General features: G+C 44.9%; 1 protein-coding gene and 1 pseudogene across 2 annotated transcripts in view; both read right to left on the bottom strand.

Annotated features, from left to right (window-relative positions):
- BID (BH3 interacting domain death agonist) overlaps positions 1-15,506 on the bottom strand; it is a 36,986-nt gene extending 21,480 nt beyond the window's left edge. Inside the window, exon 1 of one of the 2 annotated variants that reach the window (XM_036236859.1) lies at positions 15,397-15,506. The gene's annotated coding sequence lies outside the window, so the exon portion shown is untranslated. Of the gene's footprint in view, positions 1-15,277; positions 15,371-15,396 lie in introns of those variants that run through there. The other variant, XM_036236858.1, reaches the window with a different exon arrangement.
- Positions 12,205-12,322, bottom strand: LOC118614026 (annotated as a pseudogene).
- Positions 15,507-18,207: the final 2,701 nt, after the last annotated feature.

The raw sequence follows: 18,207 nt of genomic DNA, 5'->3' as shown, positions 1-18,207 counted from the left end.
AGATAAAGGGTACTCAAAACAGGAGACTATAAGAATGATGTTATCCTTAAGGCGATTGTCTTCAGATATCTTTCATTCCTTGTTCTAAGGCCAATATAAGGGCTATAATTAGAGAATTTCTTAAACCTAGGGAAGATCCTTAGAAGTTTTTTCAGTGGATTACCTCCTGAGCCCAGTGAGGGACAGAAATAAAATTTCATGGTGTCCTTTCCTTCTCCAATCCAGTCCAGACCAATTGGTTACTGATCCCTTTCGCTCCCAGGGATAGCTACTGCCTTGGCCTGGCATGGCTCTCTGCCTCCATGGAATGTGCTGGCTCCCAGAGGGGACGACTCTGGAAGGGAACAGCCTTTGTACCCTCTTGAGTCCGTGGAATGGTTCGATACCACCAGAAAGGTTTACTTTTTGTCTCAGATGAAACTTGACAAGATATATGAAAGGATTTAACTTCAAATAACTTTTGGATCAGAAATTTGGCAAAACTGGAAGCTGAAGATTTAAAGCCTAATAGGGTTTTTTTTAAAGGTCTTTTCCCCTGAGCTAAAACTATATACCCAAAGAAGCAAATTAGGGATGATGTAGTTCTGTTTAGAAATATCTCCAAGAACAGTTTTTATATTTTATTTTCACATTGAAAACCAGTCAGATTTGCTTCAGCCTCAAAGAGCGTGTTTATGTAAAATTAACACTGGCAGTGAGCTGTATTTTACTTCTAAATGAGAAAGGGGTTAAAAAAATAAGTTTTTATTATCTCTGTTACAAAATTTTTCAGCAGGAAAACTCAGTATAATTAAATTTTTGTAAGGAATCGAAACATAATTGTTACAAGCAAGTAAAATAAATATAAGTAGGATAAAAAGGTTTTTATTAGGGGTACTCTTTAGCAATAATTGTATTTCATGTGTACTTAGAAATGGTTTCTTAAATCTCTTTGGTAAATTGAGACTTCAGAGTTTTGCTAGCTAAATTAAATGATAAAGGAAGGGCGGAGCTTCCAGTCAAGATGGTGGAGTAGCTGAATAACAACTGTAATTGAAAAATACAAATAAAAAAATAATGGCTAGTCATTGAATATCTTTATCATTTCTAAATAATGCAAAATAATGAAACATTGATTACTGGACACAGGTTTACCTATCTTTTGCTTCTTATTGTGGAAAAACTAAAAAAAATTAATTGGGTCTGTTAGTATATCCACATTAAAAGACTATTATTCAAAAATACATATTTCTAGAAGTTATCACTCTAAAGAATACTGGTGTAATAGATGGTTTACAATTGCTTATTACTTAGTTTTCAACAGAAATTAAAGTTTCTAAGGTTAAGCATTCTAATATAAGTAAAGCTACAAAGAACAGTAATAGAGAAAACAACTGTGTATAAAACAAGAAAAATAAGGTATGTTTTAGCGTAAAAAAAGATATGAGATAGGGAGATGTGTTTTTGTTAAGAGAAATGAAAAAACTTTGCCCTGTTTTTTTCAAATGAGTAAGAGAACAAGAGACAAACTAAAGGGGACAAAAATGTAAAAAGTTTATGAAAAAAATCTTGAGAAAGAAATTTTGTGTGATCAAGCTGAGTGTGATTAAATGAATTTGTTAGAAGAGTTTTTAAAAATAAGCTTCAATATCAACAGCGTGATAAAACTTAATATCCTTTCATCTGCTAAAAGGGCAAAATTTTCTTATTCTGCTGATTGGCAGCAGATAAGATACTGTAAAAAGTGTTCTGCTTAGAAAGCAAAAAATTCTGTGTTTTATCAAAATAATTTTCTCAATTTTATGTTCTTAATCAGGTCTTTGAGTACTTAAGAAAACTGAACCTCAACAGTAAAAGCTAACCTTCTGTATTAAAATGCTGCCGCAGCGGAGAGAAAATCTATAAAGATTGTGGCACCTGTGGATGAAGTCCATTCTGCTTTTGCAATACTAACCCTTCATTGCCCGACTTTTATCATCCTGATGCCCTCGGAAGCAACAGTCTGCTCCTAAGGCGGGTAAACCATGGCTGTAAATAAAACGAACAGTCAGAGCTCTGGGAAATCCAAGACAGCCGCTTGGCTTTTTCTGGCTCCCTGGCAAACCCCATTTTTCGTTTTTTGCATTCCTTTGTCCACCATAGTATATGTAAGCTGGACTTCATTCAACTGCCATTCAGTATGTGTTATCAACATGTTCTCATTTGCTGCAGGCATGTTTTCCAGATGGACTAATGCTTTCCCTTGCCACAAGGCTGATGCTCTCACAGTGGCAAAGAAATAGAAAATGTGTTTCCCACCCGGAGTCTATCTTCCACAATCTTAGTGATTGAGGCACCCACTTCAATGGGAAAATCATACAAGACTTAAGCAGAATTAAAACATTTATCTTATTCTCCCTATTAGAATTCAGAAATTCTGAGTATTCTTATTTTCATGGCAATATTGTTATTTGTATAAGTTCACTAAGAATCTGTTCTCCTTGACACAAGTGGAAATTGATTATATTACAAAGAATGTCATGTTTGAGAGAAACATGCATAGACTCAGAGATGACTAGACAGCTGTAAGGAATTAAGATTGACTCATGGAAGCCAATAAAACTCTTGGAAAAACAGCCTGATACTTTGCTTACAGAGTTCCCAGCAGACTTACCAGGTGAGTAAAGGTCACTTCCAGCAGGTGGAGGACTCTCAGAATATTTTGGGGATGCAGAGAAGAGAGAAACTCACCCAAATCTATAGATATTGCAGGCGATGTTTGATGGCAAGTCCTTGGCTTAGCTTTTCCGGCCTCAGAAGACCTTTTAAAGTTCAATCTGGAGATTCCTTATAAAAAGTTCCAGTAAAGTAGATTAAAAGAACCTAGTAGACTTCTGGTCAAGATGGCAGGGTAAGTAAATGCTGTGCTCACCTCCTTTCATGACCACATCAAAATGATAACTAAACTATAGAACAACTATCCCTGAGATCTGCCTGAAGACTAGCTGAAGAGAAGTTGCGTAACTAAGGACATACAGAAGAAGCCACGTCAAGACTGGGAGGAGAGTCACGGATGCAAAAGGGCTGGTCCCAAACCCACATGCGGCGGTAGTTAAGAATCAGGAGGGATTTCTCGGCTGCAGAAGTTCCCCCAAGGATCAAGGGGTCCCAGTCCTACACAGGGCTCCCCAGCGCAGAGCACCAGTTCTAGGAAGAGAAGTCCCGACAACACCTGGCTGCAAAAACCAGCAGAGACTGCATCAGGTGAGACGAAGGGCTGCTGCACACACAAGTGTCCTTTTAAAGGGCCCGAGTACAGACTTACTTACTCACAAACACTCATCCGAAGCTCCAGCAAAGGTACAGCACCTCGAAAAGCTCCAGGACATATGGGGTGAAAATGAATTATCTGGCTTTAGAGCAAGGGCTGGAAGGGCAGCTCTCCAGGGATTAAAGTGCCAACAGGCACCACTGTACCTTTGTTGGGTCCTCCACACACAGAGCCTGCAGGTACACCAAATCTGAGTCTCCATATACCTGGCTAACACCATTCTCCACTCTGGTGTTTCTCTGAGACCTCTGCCCCACCCAATACACAAGTGCAGCCAAACCTCTTTCAGAAGCTAATCCACCTAAGTGTCCGACCTGGCCCCACACCTTGGACTCTTCTAAAATTCATCAAAGATCTACAAACCCCAAATAAGCAGTGGCTGGCCCTATAACTCTTGGTAAGTGGCCCCAAACCCGGCACTAGTGGCAGCTGACCACAGTTCACAGCATAAACACTCCTCTGTACCTCCAAGCCCAACACAGGCAGCTATCAGCTGCAGATCATTTTGTGGCTCCTACCAGCTGGCCCTGGGCCAGACACAGATAGCAGCTAACCTTGACCTGCACCAGAGTTCCTCTCAAGATGCCCCAGAACTAACATACCTGGTTGCTGGCTTCGGACCACACCAGAGCATGACCTGATTGGTGCCACAAATGATACACCCACAAGGGTGGACTCGGCAGGCACCAGAGCCCCGCTAAAGCAAATCCCACTCCATGGGTTAACCCCTGCAAAACAACCGGTCCACTGTACTCACAGCCAATCTGCTTGAAGGTCCATCCCACCCACTTATGTGCCAACAGCAATCACAGCTCAACTACAACAGGTGGGCACACACAACTCACATAAGGGACACTCCTGAAGCACCCAGTTCAGGTGAACAGGGAGACTGTGCCACTGGGCCCCACAAGACACCTACTACATAAGGCCACCCTGCTAAGACTGGAAGACATAGAAGGTCTACCTAATACATAGAAACAAACACAGGGAGACAAATATGGAGACAAATAAAAGAACAGGACAAAACTCCAAAAAAGTTACTCAACAAAATGGAGGCAAGCAGTCTACCAGATGCAGAATTCAAAATACTGGTTACAAGGATGCTCAATGAACTTAGGGGAAGAACAGATAATCTCAATGAGAATTTCACAAACAAAAAGTGAAATATAATGACAAAAACATAAATGTGGAGGGGGTGAGTAAAAATGGAAGTGATTTTAGAATGTGTTTGAACTTAAGTGACCATCAACTTAAAATAGACTGTTATAAACACAGCTTGATATATATGAAGCACATGATAACCATAAACTGAAAGTCTACAAGAAATAAACAGAAAGGAATCCAAAACAAGAGCACAGAAAGTCATTAACATACAAGAGAGCAAGAGAATAAGAAAGGAACACAAACGAAATACAAAAACAATCAGAACACAGTTAATAAAAGGGCAATAACTACATACCTATCAATAATTATTTTAAACGTAAATGGATTAAATGCTCCCATCAAAAGACCAACAGATAAAAAGATGTGATATACATATATAATGAAATACTACTCAGCCATGAAAAATAACAAAATCTTACTATTTGTGACAATGTGGATGAACCTAGAGGGTATAATGCTAAGTGAAATAAGTCAAAGACAAACACCATATAATTTCATTTGTATGTGGATTCTAAAAACCAAATGAACAAACAAAACAGAAACAAACTCACAGATAGTGAACAAACTGATCCTTGCTAGACGGGAGGGAGGTTTGAAGGCTGGGTGAAAAAGATGAAGGGATTAAGAAGTACAATGGCAGCTACAAAATTGTCAGGAGGATTTAAAGTACAACTTAGAAGAATATAGTCAATAATACTGTAATAACTACATATGGTGTCATGTGGGTATAAGACTTATCAAGGGGATCACTTTTCAAGTTATATAAATGTCTAACCACTATGCTGTACACTTGAAACTAAAACTGAATGCCAACTGTAATTGAAAAATTAAAAAAAAATTTTTTTTAAGGCGTATGTGGTTAATTACTATTCTTCCTGCCCCTATTTAAATAACAGGCAAACTTTATTGAAACTAGACTTATTCTGCAAACAAATTACTCTTAATTTAGCTACCTTTGGTAAAAAATGGGTGTGATTTTAGAGAGAAAAAGTATGTTTCAGAAATACATCTTTGTGGCTGGCTATTAGATTCCAGTGCTGTTCATTGTCTTTTGAGGGTTTTTTTTTTTTTTTTCCTATCTGTAAACTGGACTGGATCTTGAATTCTTCTATTTTTCCCCAATATCCGGCTGTGACTCTCCAAAGTAATGTTTCCAATTTTTCTCCCACCCTTCTGACTTGGACTCATTAAGAACTAAAACTGCCCGTTTCCCAAGGCCATACAAGCCAAAGTAAGACAATTTGATAATTACTTCAAAGAAATCACAAAAGCTCATTTACGGATAATCTTCGTGCCTGTTGCAGAAAGATCACCAAAGACATTGAAACTGAAAACCAGGAGAATCTAAAAGACTGTCACTGCCTGCCTTCATGCCGTCTGAAGATGATGCGAGACAGACATCTAGAAATCTCAACTGCCTTGCTTTCGACACTCAGAACCCAGGATTATAGTCTGCTCCAATCATTAATCTTTGTTTTTCTCTTTTCTTTTTTCTTTTCCATAGAGATGTATCTTATTGAGTACCTGGCTGCTTGCACCAGAGGCCGACTTTGGGAACCTGCCCACATCACTGCCTCCTGAAATAAAACACAACTGTTTAACTGAACTGACCTACTCTTAAGACTGAGACTGATTTAATGTGATATGAAACAATCTATCAGCCAAACTTTAGCTACATAAGACTTCTCATAAGTCTCACAGGAGGGAACTATAGGGGTTCAGACCGAGTTATCCCAAGCTCTGCCACTTGGTATGTGAATTATTTTGAGCTGAAGGCAATCGAGGCTCTGCAGGCTCATGAGAAACTTTTCCCTCTCTCTTAGAGAATTTTAAATTTGGGGCCTTGCTCTAATAAGAGTTATCACCAGAGACGACTTTTTATGACCTATCTGTAGGGCAGGGCAAACTTCTACTTACTAAATATCTGTTCTTCTCATCATCCTGAGAATGACTTTCCTTCCCCTTGAAGCCCCAAGGCCGTTACCTCATCCTTAGCACAGAAAGCCATATAGACCTCATTTCCCCTTTCTGTCTCTGAACCTCTCATGTACGTGGTGGTGTCCAGATATAATTGTATATACTTGTATACAATTATATTTCATTATTTTCTCTTGTTAATCTGTCTCATGTAGATTTAATTACTGGACCAGCTGAAAGAACATTGAAAGAGATAGGAAAGTTTCTTCCTCCCCCACAACAGGGTTGAGCAGAGCCAGAATGACAACCCTGACAGCCCCTGGTTGCTCAGAGCTAGAGACTTCTTCTTTACCACAGTCCCCAAGAGGGACACATGGGCTTCCCTAAAGCACTGACTTCTTCCTTTCAGTTCTCTTAGCAGCTTTACATGGGCTCTTCCTGAGGATTCCTGGGAGGGAGAGTTGCCACTCTCACCCAGAACACATTTCTGTAGCAGACCACACTTCCACTCACTTGGCCCGACTGGATTCACCAGGAAAGGAGGAAGCTGGAGTTGAGGACACTGATCCCTTTGCCTCCTTTGTACCTAGGCTGAGTGTGAGCTCCCAGCCCCTCCATCTTCCACACAGACACTGGGGAAAACTCCTCAGAAATTCAAATGCTCTGACTACTATGTTGCCCTCCCTGTCCATCTCAAAGGCATGGGAACCGTTGCTCTTACCCAGCAGTTTTCAACCTGGGCAGCAGACTATAATCAACCGGGAAGCTTTAAAACAGACTAATTTGAAACAATCTTATATACATAGAAATCCCCCAGGAACCCACTAAAAAACTACTGGAACTAATAAATGAGTTCAGCAAGGCTGCAGGACACAAGTGTTTGTAAGATGAACTGAACTTCTATACATGAGCAATAAATCCAAAAATGAAATCAAGAAAATAATTACCTTTAGAATAACATCAAGAAAATACATTTAACAAAAACATATGACTTATAAACTGAAAACTACAAACACTGTTGAAAGAAAGCAAAGATCTAAATAAATGAAAAACCATCCCAGGTTCATGAATGGGAAGACTTAATGTTAAGATAGTAACACTTCCCAAATTGATTTATAGATTCAATGGAATTCCTTTCGAATTCTCAGGTGGCTTTTCTGCAGAAAGTGACAAATGGTTCCTAAAATCCACATAGAAATACTGGGACACAGAATACCCAGTCTTGAAAAACAATGAAGTTGGTGAACTCACACTTCCTGATTTCAAAACTTATTTTGAAAGGTAGTGTGACACCGGCAAAGGAAAAAAATACAGATCAATGGAATAGAAATGATAGTCCATAAAGAAACCCTAATATTAATGGTTAACTGATCTTTGACAAAGTGGCCAATGCCAGAGGAAAGACAAGTCTTTTCGAAAAATGGTGCAGGGACAACTGCATATCCACAAGCAAAAGTACAAATTTGGGACCCGCCTCAAATCATACACAAACATTAACTTAAAATAGATCATAGACCTAAATATAAGGATTTAAACTATAAAACTCAGAACACCAAACTCTTGACCTTGGGCTGGGCAATGATTTCTTAGACATGACACCAAAAGAACAAGGAATACCAAAAAAAAAAAAAAAAGATAAATTGGACTTCTTGACAATTAAAAACTTTTTTTCTTCAAAGATACCATCAAGAAAGTAAAAAGAGTATAGCAAAAGGCAGCAGTCCTTAACTTTTTGGCACCAGGGACCAGTGCTCCTGGGAGAATTTAATGCCTGATGATCTGAGGCAGAGCTGAGGTGGTGATGTTGGTGCTGGGGAGCAGCTGCAAATACAGATGAAGCTTCACTCACTCACCGCTATTCACCTCCTGCTGTGAGGCCCAGTTCCTAAAGACCATGGACCTGTACTGGTCTGTGCCCCAGGGGTTACGGACCCCTGGCATAAGGAATATATAGTCAGTAATATTGTAATAAATGTATAGGGTCAGGGGTACTAGATTTATTGGGGTCACTTCATAAGTTATATAAATGTCCAATCGCTATGTTATACACCTGAAACTAATATAATATTGTATGCCAAGTGTAATTGAAAAATAAAAAAAATATTTAAAAAAAGAAAGTAATGACAATCCACAGAATGGAAGAAAATATTTGCAAATCATTTATCTGACAAGAGACTTATATTCAGAATACATAAAGAATTCTTATAATTCAACAATAAAAAGACAACCCAATTAAAAATTGGGCAAAACACTTTAATAGGATCCAAAGAAGATATACAAATGGCCAATAAGCACGTAAAAACATGCTCAACATTATCTGCCATTACAGCATGCTAATAAAGACAATGAGATGCCACCTCACACCCACTAGCATGGCTACAATAAAACAGATAACAGCAAGTGGTTGCAAGGATGTGGGAGAAACTGGAGCCCTCACATACTGCTGGTGGGAATGTAAAATGATACCGCTGCTCTGGAAAAGTATGGCAGCTCCTCAAAGCAAAGAGTTATCATATGACCCAGAAATTTCACTCCTAGGTATATATCTAAGAGAAATGAAAAATGTCCACAGAAAAATCTGTACATGAATTATGCAAAGCAGTTAAAAAGTAGACTTAACCCAAATGTTCAATAAACAAAATGTAGTATATCCCTACAATAAAAGTACTGATACATACTACACAATGGATAAACCCTGAAAACACTACGCTAAGTGAAAGAAGCCAGATACAAAAGGCCACATAAAATTCCATTTATACAGACTTCGCAGAATAGGCAAATCCAGAGAGACATAAGTAGATTTTGGGTGTCTAGGGCTGTAGGGAGAGGCGGTCTGGGAGTGACTGATAACTTGTATGGAGTTTCTTTGGGGGGTGTTGAAATGTCCTAAAATTAGATTGTGGTGATGATTGCACAACTCTGTGACTACATTAAAAACAACTTTAAATGAGTGAATTTTATGGCATGGGAAAGATCTCAATTGAAAAAAAAAAAAAAAAGGCAGGCAGAGGGAGGGTGGCACAATGGGGCAGAAGCCTCTTTACCAGATAACTCAGACCAGCCCCTCGCACAGCTCTGCTGCTCCCCCGGGCTGTTGGAAGTCCAGCATCCTGGGGGCTAAAGACCTCCATGTCCTAGTATCTCTGCGTCCCCTCACCTGCCCAGGCCCTGGACTTCTGCAAGATCTGTGCACACTAAGTGGGCAAAATGGGCTAGTAGGGCAGGAGACAGGTGTCCCAGGGGCTCTTCCAAAATGTCTAGGCTGTCCTTTGACTGTCCCACTGTCTCTCTCCTCAACACTGCATAACTATCCTCCTCTTAGTGCTTAGTCAGGGAGAAAAGGAATGTTAGCAAGGCCAGGTCAGAGCCATGGCTGCCCTGGGCCACAGTGCTGCTCCCACACCACTCTACTGGGCCAGAGCTGACAGGTAGGCGGCTGAATGAAAGAGGAGGGCAAGGACAGCTGGCAAGTATAGAAGAAGGGCCTCCCTACCTCCTACCTCCCAGTTCTTTTCCACATCTACAAACGGGTTAATAACCTGCACTTGGGAGCGCAGTGCAGGCCACTGGGGTGTGAAAGAACAGTCAGTACAATCCTTTTACAAACTGGTCAGCGCCACCCTAATGAGAAGCTGTGACCAACAAATGTCCTGGACTCAGCTCCCTGCTCAGCCAGGTAAAGTTTGGGAGGTCAGATGTCACCAAGATTCCTGAGAGATACTCCAGGAAGAAAATAAGGCTTTTTGAGAAGTGGTGGATGGCCAGGGACCAGGCAGTCCCACAGTTGAGCCAGTCTTGCCTTGCTGTCTAGAACTCGGGATGTAACAAAGGAATGGAGACATTCGCCAGGCTAGTGGGGGCGTGGCAGGCTAGAAAAACGCATCCTCCTTGAGGCTGTGCTGTCACTGTGTCCCAGGAGCCCACTTGCTGAGCTGGGGCCAACCCACCAGCCTCACTGTCCCACAGCCATCTTCCAGGGCAGGGCAAGGAAAGGCCGACTGGGAAGTTCCAGTCAAGGGCAGTCTACCTCCTCAACCATAGCAGAACCTGCCTTGACTCTAGGTTCCCAGGCGGTGCTGAACCTGGCTATATAGTCCCTCTATCCATTCTCACCCGCTACGATCCCCCTACCACACATACAGAGGCAGATGGGACCAGAAGGGGGCCAGTCCCAAAGCAGTGACCTCCACCAGAAGCCAACACCCAAAGCTCAGGTTCCCCGTCTGAACGCCCCCAGAGGCCTCCTCCTTCCTGTTTCCAAGGAATTGCCCTGTTAGTATGGGAGCCTTTCTCAGCCCCTTCGGTTACAGATCTGACTTCCCAGACGGCCACTCCTTTATTACTAATGCATTCGCCAACACTGAGAGGGACGGCTGGTGGGTGTGACTCACTTGCCCAGCTGGCCTTCTCTAAAACTGAGGAATATATATGCTGAGGCCTCAGACCTGGTTTTATTCTCATAGGACCAGAGTTACTTAGTTCCATGTCCCTCTCCTACACTCACTTACAGGAAGGACATAAGACTGCTGCTCCCAAGTCCCTTCATCATGCCTCAGCTCCCTTTCTATTCCCACCTGCTATCCCATTACCCTGCACCCCTCCCTGAAACTGAGTCCCTACTCCAACCTGTTCTCCTGATGTCCCAGCCCCTAACTAGACTCCAGTCCCCCCAACTCTGACTTCAGCTGGCTCTCTCTGAGAAACAAAAATAACCCCCACTCCAAAAGCTCAACTCCTTAAGTCTCTAGGGCAAAGTGGCATGTTAAAAGATGCACATATTCCTAGCCCAGACAGGAATCCTCTAAAGGTCAGGTGGAGGGCCTCATATCTGGCTCTGCACTTGCCAAGTGACCTCGCTTTCTCCATCTGTAAAAAGGGATACTCCGTGCCTCATGGGATTGAACAAGGTAACAGCGAGAGTGCTCAACATGTAATGGCCACTCAAAGGTCTCTCTCTTCAGTGTGTGTGTGTGTGTGTGTATGTGTGTGTGTGTGTGTGTGGGGCGGTTGGGGGGTGGGGTGGGTAGAGAGAGCTCCAAGCAGGAGCTCCTGAGACATGGTCAGTGCTGGACCCAGGCCTGTGGCCCTCTGATGCAGACATGTGCATATATGTGACAAACACTCCCAGCACAGATGTTTCGCATCTGCGGAACTTCACAGAATCAGCATGAAAATTAAAATGGTATGTGGTTATGCAAGTTAAACCAAATATGGATGCAGAGATGCCTATTAACAGCAACATATCACTGGCCTCAGATAAAGCTCAGGGCCAAGGGTCCACACAGGACAAGCACAGGGTGGGAAGATCAAGCAGATCAGATCCCCCTACACACAAACACTGCATTTGGAACTCCAAAGATTGGCCTGCACCAGACCCAAGCCACAGCACTCACTTCCCTTCCTCTGAAGAAACACATGAGCATGGAAGGTGAAGGCTGACCTGTCTACTGGTCAGCACAACCATCACCAAGGCATGAGTTTATTAACTGCCAGCTGGGGTTCCCATCCAGACTAGGCAGAAGCCGAGGCATGAAGCCTTGCAGAAAGCTCCATAGTAACTTTGTCACCAGACTTCTGAGCAGCCCTCTCTTTAGTGCCATCATTCTTCTGCTAGGGCAGACTGCCTACCGGGCCACACAGGGCAGTTTCAATGCAACTACTCTATGGGCCTGAGGTTACCTGTCCCCTTTTAAACTAACTAACCTATGACTCCAAGGGTACTCTTTTCCCCTTTATTTTTATTTTTCTATATTATTATTTTTTTAGGCGAGGCAACCCTTGGTTGACCTCACAGATTGCAAGGACTTTGTCAGCTTACAATTTCTCATTTTTTACGCCTACACACCTCATCTTCCTAGGTGGTCTCCCATCCAAGTACTAATCAGGCCTGACCCTGCTTAGCTTCCAAGATCAGACAGGATCGGGCTTGTTCAGGGTGGCATGGCTGTAGTCTTTTCCCCTTTAAAACTCCACCTCCAGCATCACCTTCACCATCCCTAAATCGAATGGATTACTAAGAGGAGAGGGTAATTTAAAACAATCCACTTCCTGATTTTCTAACTTGGTAGCTTCTAGGATCCCGAACACAAATACCCCAAAAACCTAGAATTGATTTGCAAGGCAGCAGAACCTCCAGAAGTGGCTGCTTTATGCAGATGACCATATTTGCCTTTCATATGTAACCCCCATTTTGACCAATGCAGGCAGGAAGAGAAGAAGGGAGGAGGGGGAAGGAGGTCTGGGGGGCTTGTGGGATGGATCTTGGGAAGACTTCTCACTGAGAGGGTTACTGCCCTGTGAAACACCGCCCTCTCCCATGCACATGGCTCCTGCCTCATCACCTGGGCTGCCTGCAAGGGAGGGTCCTTCCCTCTGCTCCTTAAGATGGGCAATATTTGGGGACTGGATCAGTAAGGAGAGATTCTGAAGTAGTGTAATGGTTAGAGCTGGGAATCTGGTGTCTGACTCCCTCAGTTGTGTCCCTGGACAAGTTACTTAATCTCTCTATGCCTCAGTTTCCTTATCTGTACCTGATTACCATGATGTCCAAACAAGCTAATTAATGCCCATAAAGTTCTCTGTGAGTGCATCTAACTCACAGTGAGCTCTGTATATTTCAGCATCACCATCCTTGACTTTCATACCTGTCAGTGGCTTTGGGCAAGAATGTGAGTGACCTCTGGGGGTGGCCAGCCAGATGTGGCAGCCAAGGTGCCGCTAATCACATTCGATGCATGGGAGGCCCAACAGGGTCAGCAGCTGGCCTCAGGGGGCATTCCAGGCCTGTGCTGCCCTTGACAGCCCCAGCCTGGCAAATGGTCACCAGAGATGCAACCAAAGAAAGCACTTACAGTAGCTACAACTCTAGAGTGAGGGTTCTCATGTGCTGACAGTCTGGAGTCTATTTCCTGAGCTCCACCACTAGGATGCACACAGTCCTTGATGAGGATGGTTTTTTGGCCTTGAAAACTGACAGAGTTACAGCCTCCTATCCCAATCCCCAATCCCTCCACACTACATTAGACTGAAAGAGAGTATCATTCAATACTCTTCTTTCTGCAAGGCCAAGAGTCCTGCCCTCGAAGGCTCCATCACCAGATGTCCATCCTCCTCCGTATGCCCTCATCCCTCCTGAGTCCAGAAGCCTGGGCCCTGCTGGGGCTCCATTCTCATCTGCAAATGTGTGGAACCTCCGGCTCCTCCAATTAGTCTCTCAGGTTGGCTAAGGCTGTGAGTGTCCCTGGGCAATGCCTTGGAGCAGGGTATGCATGCCTCTTCCCACCTAGAGACACCCCTTTCCCACCTCAGCAACCGTCCCCCAGCATTCCCTGTGCTGCCCTGAGTGTGCTTTCCCTTCTTCTCCAGCTGGCAAGCTCCTACTCATCTTTCACAGCCCACCTCAGATAGCCGAACCTCCTCAGACACAACTAACGGCAACCCGCCCCACGTTCCCACAGCTCTTTGTACCAAACCACCAAGGCCTGCCTCCCAACAAATCAGTCACCAGTTTCTCTCCATTCCCACAGACAGCACCCTGTCCCTCGTGAACAGCACAGGCACCCAGGGTGCTCAAGGGAGTCCGTTAGACGCCGCCTTTAAGTCCCAGTCATGGAGTGCTCATGGGTCTCCTGTGAGGGCTGCTGCCCTGTACCTCTTCTTCCCCCCACAAGAGGGACGAAATAGCTCACGTTCTGGGCAGCAGGTGTCTTCTTCCCAATGACACCCACTAGGGGTCTGCCAACCTAAACTTTGATTTATTTAGTATTTACTTATTCATTCATTCATTCATTCATTCCAACCTAAACTTTTAAAAGACTACCTCCCTCCCTCTTTCCTCCTAGCTCTGAGACCTGACTCTTCCAGGTACACTCACCCATAACTCCCAGTGGACTCCCAAGCCTCATGATGGCAGAGTCAGGCCAAAGAGTTCTCCCCAAGTCAGGGCCTACCATGTGTCCCAGATGGATGGAGCTGTAATGAGGAAAAAGCACACCCTTCTGCAGGTTTCCTAGCTCCCCTCTAGAGAGGCCAGATGAGATGCCATTGAGTGAGGCTTGAGACTTGGCAGGAAGAGCAGGCAAGCCTGGTGGTGGAATTCGCCAGTTACCTGAAAAGGTGGCGACGCACTATGCCGGGTCTCCTTAGCCTCTCCCAGGCCCACCAGATGAAGGCCTATCTAATCCTGGAAGGCCTAGGCCCAAACACATAGCCAGCTTTACAAAGGCCTTACAAAGGCCTGCACTTCTCAAGTCGGTCCTTCTCTGTTCCACCACTGCTCCAGCACCGGCTGCACAGTCTTACTGGTGGGTGAATGAATAAATAAACCTTTGCCAGCCCAGCCACTTGGTTGCAATGATTTCGGGGCTCTCCCAGGGTCTCTTGGGGTCACTGACTCATTCAACAAACTGTTTTCTACCACCGGCCAGTGCTTGCACATAATTTTCAACAGTTCTAAAAGAGCACTCTGGCCACACTGAGGCAGGTAATAGTATAAACCAGGTGTTGGGGAAAGTGCTCTGGACCACAATCCATTTGGGTCCAGGATCCGGCGCTGAACCTGTCCATTCCCGCGGGTTTTCTCATCTCTGGGGTGGGACCCAGCGGCCTCTCGTCTAACGGACCCGTGAGCGGCGACGTCCGAGTCCACCCCACTACGCGCCTCGCCCTCCCCCCCATCACGGTCGGCTGCGGCCCCATAGCCTCCCGCCAAAACCGAGGCTCTCGGGAGGCGGAGACGACAAAGCCTCTCCCCACCCTATCCCCTAGGCCAGGGCCTCTGGGTAAAGGGAGAGAACCACCGGGCGCCGCGGGCCCCCGGCTCTCCCGCCGCGGCCCCGTGCGTGCCCGGAGGCTCCAAGCGGCACGCCCTCCGGCGGCGTCCGGGCCGCGGGCGGTCTGGAGCCCCACCTGAGGAGCTGGGCCGGCAGCGGGCCCCGCGCTCCGCACGCAGGGCTCCCGAACTTGGAGCTCGTCGCACACTCCGAGGAGGGCGCAGGACCGAAGGCCCGCGCCAGGCAGCTACTCACCCGCCACGAGCCGCGGGAGGCCGGCAGAGGCAGCGCAAAGGGCGCGGGAGACCAGAAAAGAGCAAAGGCCCCAGGCGCAGGTTTGCGGACTTCCTGAGCTGGCAGACGGGGCCCCGGCCCCGCCCCCCCGCAGCGGCCCCCGCCCCTTCCCCGCCCCCGCGGCGGCCCCGCCCCTACCCCTCCCCCATCCCCGCCCCCGTTCCTGCCCCGGCGAAAGGGACCCAGACTCGACCTGCGCTGCTGTGCAGTGGATGCAACCTGGGCCCTATTGACAGCACACCCTCAGATCGCCGTCCTTATCAGGGGGACCGGCGACGCAGGAATAATAGTTTCCAATGTTTCTCGCGTGGAACTGCTTTCAGAATCCTCCCGAGGATTTGGGAAACCTCGGGATGGCAATCCCCATTCCTCACGGAACAAGAAGTAATGACCCGATGAAGCCCCTCACCAGCGCTTGTGCCCAGATATCCGCACGACTACCGCGTGGCCCCCGCCAAAGGAGAAACACGTGTGGTACCAACGAAAGAGAAACAGAAACAGAGGAGAGCGAGGTTCTGGAAAGGATGAGGAAGCAAATAGGACCAAGGAAGTTGCTACACGTGAACATAGGAATAGAAACTGAAATTTAAAAAAAAAAAAAAAAGGAAGAAAAAGACGGGAAGGAAATATAACCAAAAATTATCACATGGTTAACGTTAAAGTAATAAAAATCACGGTGATTTTCTACTTTCTACTTTTTTGTATTTTCTATTTTTTTCTTAAATGACTGTGGTACTAGTTTTACAATGACAAAACTATTATAATAAAAATCACATAACGGAATAAAATTTAGGCAATGTTATCTATATTTCAAGTTGATTCTATCAGTTACAGGTCCAAGTAATTACAGTATAAATAGCAAATATTTTAACTATATTTAATTTTTTAAAACAAATGTCTCTGAAATACCTGGTAGCCAAAGCAAAAGACAGAGAGACAGGAATGGAAGAAAGAGAAAGGGATTAATTTCACAGTCCTACAAAGAAAGGTTGGAGCATGCCAATTTCCACTTCAAGAGAGCCCACCTTTATCTCACACCTAACTTTAAATGAAATTTCTGGGTGTTATGTGCAGCTTAAACTGGCTCTGAAAAAGGTATCAAAGAGGACAATCTAGAAATTTTGACCCAGAGCAGGTTCATTCCAATAAATATATTTCTTCCCATGACAGTTGCCAGAAGGGGGACAACACTCATTAGGATATCTGAGATCGGAGAACAAATGACCTGTCAGTGATCCCAGCTCAACATTCTGTTCTGCAAAGGAAGAGTGGAAGGAGTTGGAGGGGCAGGAGAGCTGTGGGCTCCGCCTGCACAAATATTCCTCACTTGGGCAGTGGAGGCCTATGGTAAGCTCTAAGTATTTCAGGCATCCATTCTTTAGTCCCGTAGGTACATTTCTAGAATCATAAATGTCTTTCTAGTACTGTATGTGGTCCAGCCAGGCCAAATCATGCTTCGCAAGAAGCCGTTCCCTGGCCCTTATTGCACATTCTGTCAGGATGAGTTTAACTTCTCGCCAGTGCAGATAAATAGTAATTCTTCCAATCTCAGCACAACTCAACTCCCCCCTTACTCTTACCACTTCTGATTGCTCAGCTTTGAATGGATGACATACTTCTCTGCCCTCTTAAACAGGACTCTGAATAGCATTTCATTTTTTTCACGCCTCGGGGGCATTACAAACATGGCCCCGTGCTGTGAAGGAAAGCTGTGGCTGCGGGCAGCACTACTATGCTCCTGATCTCTGTTAAGCACACATCTCACCAATCCATGCAGTCCCAAATAAGGCAATTACAATAATGCTGCCTTGCATACTCTCCTGCAAATCGTTTTCGCTTATCTTGGGTGTAATACCTAGGAGTGAAACTGCTAGGTCATAGGGTTGGGGAATGTTTTACCGTATTAGGAACTGCCAGCTTTCCCAAGTGTCCATGCCACTTTGCACGCAGGCAGCATGCCTGTGCCCCAGCTGCCCCGCGCCCCCTACGGCTCACCCCTTGCACGACTACCTCCCTCCATTGTTGCAATAGCCTCCTAACAGGTCCCTTCACTTCTACCTTGACTACCTATATACTTTCTCCTTTTATAAAAGGTCAGATGATGTCACTCCACTATTTAAAATCCTTTGTAGTTTCCCAAGCTCTTTCACTAGCCAACAAAGTTCTACATGATATGCACCCTCTCTAAGCTCAGCTCTTACCATGGTTGCATTCTTCTTCTTCAGCCCAATGTCCTGAGTACTTTTCTGGGCCTGCTCCTATTTCTCCACAGCACACATTGCAACCTGAAACATTCTATAATTATTTGTTCATGCTGGACTGATTCCTGTTCCTGGAAAGTAATCTCTACCGGGACAGTGAGTTGTTTTATTCACTCTCTTGCCTTGGTACCTAAAACAGTGCCTGGTACTCATGGGTGCTCTACAAATGAAATAAGTATGTGAAACTTCAGGTGGTGTCAGGTGCTGTGCAGATTAAGTGGCATAGTGAGGGTGAGTGACTGGGTGGCTATTGAGATTGGGTCATCTGATAAGTTGATATCTAAGCTAATGGCTGAAAGTCAAAAGGGGGCCAGACATGACAAGAGGGGAAGAGTATTCTGGACCTAGGGGACATCTATTGCAAGCGTCCCAAGTCAGAAGGAGCTTGATGTAGCTGGTGACTCATGGGTGAGGGACGAAGAGTGCAGGGTGATGGCCAGGAGGCTTGAGGAGCCTGGGTGAAGAGTAGAGATTTTATCCTAAACACTGTAGAACCACTGACCCTGTTACA

Source organism: Rousettus aegyptiacus, unplaced genomic scaffold, assembly GCF_014176215.1.
Source record: "Rousettus aegyptiacus isolate mRouAeg1 unplaced genomic scaffold, mRouAeg1.p scaffold_m13_p_2, whole genome shotgun sequence".
Lineage (NCBI taxonomy): Eukaryota > Metazoa > Chordata > Mammalia > Chiroptera > Pteropodidae > Rousettus > Rousettus aegyptiacus.
Note: the sequence above shows the minus strand (reverse complement) of the source record. Positions and strands in the feature narration are given on the sequence as shown.